Source organism: Microtus pennsylvanicus, chromosome 5 (assembly GCF_037038515.1).
Source record: "Microtus pennsylvanicus isolate mMicPen1 chromosome 5, mMicPen1.hap1, whole genome shotgun sequence".
In the NCBI taxonomy this organism is placed as follows: domain Eukaryota; kingdom Metazoa; phylum Chordata; class Mammalia; order Rodentia; family Cricetidae; genus Microtus; species Microtus pennsylvanicus.
In genome coordinates, this window is record NC_134583.1 from 49,505,424 (window position 1) to 49,510,654 (window position 5,231).

The 5,231-nt window shown below is 38.3% G+C and overlaps 1 pseudogene; it reads right to left on the bottom strand.

The window, feature by feature from the left end:
* Window positions 1–2,778: 2,778 nt before the first annotated feature.
* LOC142850917 (olfactory receptor 10A3-like) lies at window positions 2,779–3,722 on the bottom strand (annotated as a pseudogene).
* Between the last annotated feature and the right edge of the window lie 1,509 nt (window positions 3,723–5,231).

Here is a 5,231-nt window from a genome sequence, read left to right on the forward strand (position 1 = left end):
TTTTCAGATCTTCCTTCCTTGCAATGATTCACACTGAGACTTTTAAATGCTCTGTCCCTTCCTCCCAGATTGTTCTGCTATTGTCCCAGCTATCTCCCTAGCTTTTCTATCGGCCTTTAAGGCCCCCTGCAAAGGTTTAAAAGCTCACTTTCTCAATGTATCTTTCATTTTCTTGTTAATCCCTCTTCTGTCATATCCCTCCTCCGCCATGCCTTCCCAAAACAAGTCAGAGGATCAGAGACTTAGCTGTGAGAGTTTGTCTCTCCCCTAATAAAACCCAAACAGCCTGATAATACAGCTTTTGGGACATTTAGATGCCCTTATTCAAAATATTGATGACATCCAAAATTAGTAGAGTGGTCTGTGACAATTAAAGGGGACAACGATGACTCCAGAGTTGGCTTTTCCTTAAATCCCTGTAGCCATAGTCGTAGAATTGAAAAGTATAAAATGAGATGAACACAGTCCACAGGATTGATTAAGCAGAGCCAACAGGGGCTCACAGAGACTGAAGCAGCAACCACGGAGCCTTCCTGGGTCTACTCCAGGTCCTCTGCATGCATGCCTAGCTTGGAAGTTTTGTTGAACTATCAATGGGAGTGGGGGATGTCTCTGACTCTTTTGCCTGCTCATGGGACCTATTTCCCACTGCTGAGTTGCCTCTTCCAGCCTTGATAAGAGCATATATGCCTAGTCACTGCATTTCACTATGCCAAGTTCAGTTGATACTACTGGGAAGCCTGCTTCTTTCCGAAGGGAAACAGAGGAGCAGTGGATCTCGATGAGGAGGGAGGAGGAAGATGGGAGGAAGGGGATGCTGCAGTTGGGATATAGTGCATAAGAGAAAATAAATAAATAAAATTTAAAAAAGGATGACACCAAATAGTTTACGAGTTTAGATGCTTCTGCTGATCTTTTTACAGCATCCTGGTCATCACTAAAGGTTGGAGGAGGAAAATAGACATACTCAAGTTAGAAGGTTACACTTAGCATCATGGGACTAGAATAGAGCCTTCTAGCCTTTCTGTGATATTCTGAGAAGAAAAAAAAATTGACCAGGAAAGATTAGAGAGCCAAGCAGACACACAGACAGAGCAAGCTGAACATGTATATTATCCATGGTGCAGTTCTGCAAAATATCAACAGACAGCAGACAGAGTTGAATTCTTATACACCATGGTCATGTATCCAAGTTCATTGGCTTTGTCTAGTCTAATGCAGATACATATTTGGGATGCCAAAATATCTCAAAATAGATTTTAAATACACACACGCTATTGGACCAAATATTCAAACTAGCTTCTAATGGGAAGAAAAAGAAACAATATGAACTCCATTCTAAGCAAATGAATGTGATCAGATTGCACATCTATAGGAGTTTCACCTGCATAGCCGTCAGTGCACCATATGTGTGCAGTGGCCACAGAAGCCCAGCAGATCCCCTAGAGCTGTATTTACAAACTGTTGTGAGCTACCATGTGGGTGCTAAGAATTGAAGCTAGGTCCTCTGGAAGAACAATCAATTCTTTTAACCGCTAAGACATCTCTCCAGACTCGTATTGCACATTTTTGTTGTTACTGTAGATATATATGCATATTACATGCATTATATGCCTTTGATTATGAGGTACATGATATTTCTTATCATGTATACATTGTTTAATGACCATAACAATACAATCAGTATTTCTACTACCTTAGACATTTATTTTTTTGGGTTAGAGGTATTCAAAATCTTATCTATAACTAATTTTGAAGAATATAATAAGTTGTCAGCAATGATATTCTACTGTGCTGTTAAAATATACTTTTATGACATTCAAAGTCAGTGGCAAACAACAGCTGTCGAATTGGACTTAAGACCCAATCAACAAGAAAGAAGTCATGACTGGTACCAGACACCTAGTCAACTCCATGGGACTAGTGAGGTCATGGACCTTAGAAAAGAATCTACTTCTGAAACTTTGCTAGAGCAGCATAATTTCTTACTACATTCCAAAACTTACACACACAGAAAAGGATAGTTAGCAACCCTCACCAAAGAAGACGCTCTTTAAGCAAATAGAAACCATCAAAGAAATGACTAGTCTGGCCCTCCCAAATAAATTGTTTTTTTTAACTCCATAGACTTTCATTCCAGAAACAACAAATGTAATCAATACATACATTTGTTATTTTCTTGATGTTCTGGGTGTCAGAGAGTCTCGGTGGGTCTTCTAATGCACTTATAATCTTTTTAAAATGTAATTATGCAATAGTTATTTAAATTGACAAATCCTAGCCAGAGTAGTAGCACAGAAATAGAGCAACTCCTTAACCAGAATATGGCTATGAATTGAGTTCCCAGAAATGGACAAACAAACAAGCAAACACAGAGACACATACCAGATCAAACTAGATGGAATGGTAAGTAATAGATGATAGATAGATGATAGATAGATAGATAGATAGATAGATAGATAGATAGATAGATAGATGTCATACATAGAAAGACACCATCCATTCCATCAGATGCCCAAAAACAAAGAATTAAACATGAATATGTGAAATTAGATTTTATTGAAGCATCATCTCAATGACAACATGGTAAAAAAAAAACCTGAATATCTAAAATTCACAAACATCTGAAGAGTGTTACATCATGGTATAAAATGTATATATTTTGTAAAAATAAATGACTAAAGAAAGTATTAGGAGAGGGATCCCTTTTCCATGATTTGCTAATCTAAGGTAGAATTCCTTTTGGTGATTTCCAAATACTCAGGGCTTCTCAGCAACTCACATGGTATGTAAAGCCACTTTTCTTTCCCATAATTTCACCACGGCCCTTTTCATCTCTTTGTTCCTCAGGCTGTAGATGAGTGGATTCAGCAGAGGGGTGAGCAGAGAGTAAGCCAATGACATCAGCTTCTTGGTGTCTGGTGAGTACCTGGATTTGGGCTGCAAATAGGTCATGCAGGCCGTGCCATAGAAGAGGGTGACAGACGTGAGGTGAGAGGCACACGTGGAAAAGGCCTTCTGCCTCCCTGTGGTGGATGGCATCTTCATGATGGCAAAAAGAATCCAAGTATAAGACAAGAGTATCAACAGGAAAGGGACCATGACAATCAAAATGGTGCCTGTGAAGGCATAGACTTCAAACAAGAATGTATCTGCACATGCAAGCTCCAGCACGGCTGGGGTTTCACATGATATATGATTAATTTTACTAGGACCACAAAAAGGGAAGCTAAACACCCATGTGGTCTGCACAGTTGCTACCATGATCCCTGATATCCATGAGCATATCAGTAGTTTCATGAAGACCCTTTTGTTCATAATGACCGGGTAGGACAGAGGATGGCAGATTGCAGCAAACCGGTCATAAGCCATTGCCCCAGGAGAAAACACTCAGTCCCACCAAAGAGAAGAATGAAATACATCTGTGCAAAACAGCCCCCAAAGGAAATGGTGGCTTTCTCGGAGGTGAGGACCACCAGCATTTCAGGCATAATGGCTGTGCTGAAGCTCGCTTCCACCACTGACAAGTTCTGCAGGAACCGGTACATGGGGATGTGCAAGCTCTGGTCCAGGAAGATGACAGTGACAATAATAGCATTTCCTGTCAGAGTCATCAAATAAATAACCAAGAAAGCTCTAAACAGGTGTGCTTGGAGCTCAGGAAGGTGAGAAAAGCCTAAGAGGATGAACTCAACCATGGAGCTATCATTCTGCCTCCCCATTGCAGGAATGGAGTCCTGTATTTTCTCAGGAACATAATGTACAACAGATGAAGTCCCAGGCAGATAGCTTCTGCCTGCCTTGTCCCCAGCGCAGAGCATGAAAACCCGGGACCAGCATCACAGTTAGCAACCTGGAGGGTGACTAACCACTTCAGTTAATGAGTCCTTGAAATATAAATGAAGAAATTGATAATTCTTTCTAAGAAATATGGTCTGAAATATAAAATCGTGTATTGCAAGTTGTATTTTGTGTGGTTTGAAAATTAAGCACCATTTTAAAGCTAATAGAAATGATTTCTGATGTCTATCCTAACTCTATACCATCATTGTAGGAATCACTTGCTTTATACAATAGTAGGTAAGCATAAAATTTAAGACCATAAAAAACAAAGTCAATAAATAAATATTTATGAACCTAACAAAAATTTCATAATAATCTAATAATTCAGTTATAGAAATGTTACATACCTTTTAATTACTTCATGGCCTCTTTTACTATTGCTATATATTACATGCATGTGTATTTGCATATACATATTATTCTTAAATACAACCTGCTCGGTCTGTATAATGTCACATACATCTATGTTAGATACATTTTAAAAATTTATTGCATTCAAGAATAACAGAATTGGATGTAATTGTTAAAAGTAAGTACATTGTATATGAACACATAGAGGAGGTTGTATTTGAAATATGCTTATATTGGGTGATACCTATAACTTGTTTCAAACTTACTAAATGCTGCATAGACTGGAACTAGCCACTTCTATTAGAATTTACACAGATGTGACATGCCTATCCTTGTGGCCACGATGGCTTAGGGAAAAAACCCACTTGCAGGTCATCGTAGAGCTTTGATTTGGGAGCTTACACTCTCCCCTCTCTGTCTCTCTCTTCCCTTTCTCCATTTCCCCCTAGTCCTAAAGTTCATGAAATCATTAATTACTCAACAAGCTCTAACCAGTAACCAATTATTTTCTAGTCTCTGCATGGTCCCAAACACACTGGAGTACAGAAACCAATAAAAACTTCGCATGCTACAAGAGATAAGCATGACTTTTTAACAGGCTACTATTCCAACATGCTTCAGAGCTCTGGCTCTCACCCCTTCTTTTTTTATTACAAAATGTTTTCCATATACAAAAATGTAACCCATCATAAGAACATAACTCTGAAAGCCAAAAGTTTTGTTTGCTTCTTGGAGCCATGCACAATGCCTACAACAGTCCTTGGCCTGTAAGACATAGTAAGGCACAATAGGAGGGCTCACTCACAAAAACCTGTTGTTCATTCCAAAACAGAGTTGTAAAAGTTTAGAAAGTCCCTAATACAAAGAAATGAACACCTCAAGTAATAGAAATGCTAATTGTTTTTATCTGACCATGTACACTTTATAAATAAATTGAGATGTAGCACTATAGCTCATAAAAATATGTAATTATTATGTGTTAATATACATAGAGAAAGAATATGCATATATTTAAATTCTAAACAAAAATAAAAATA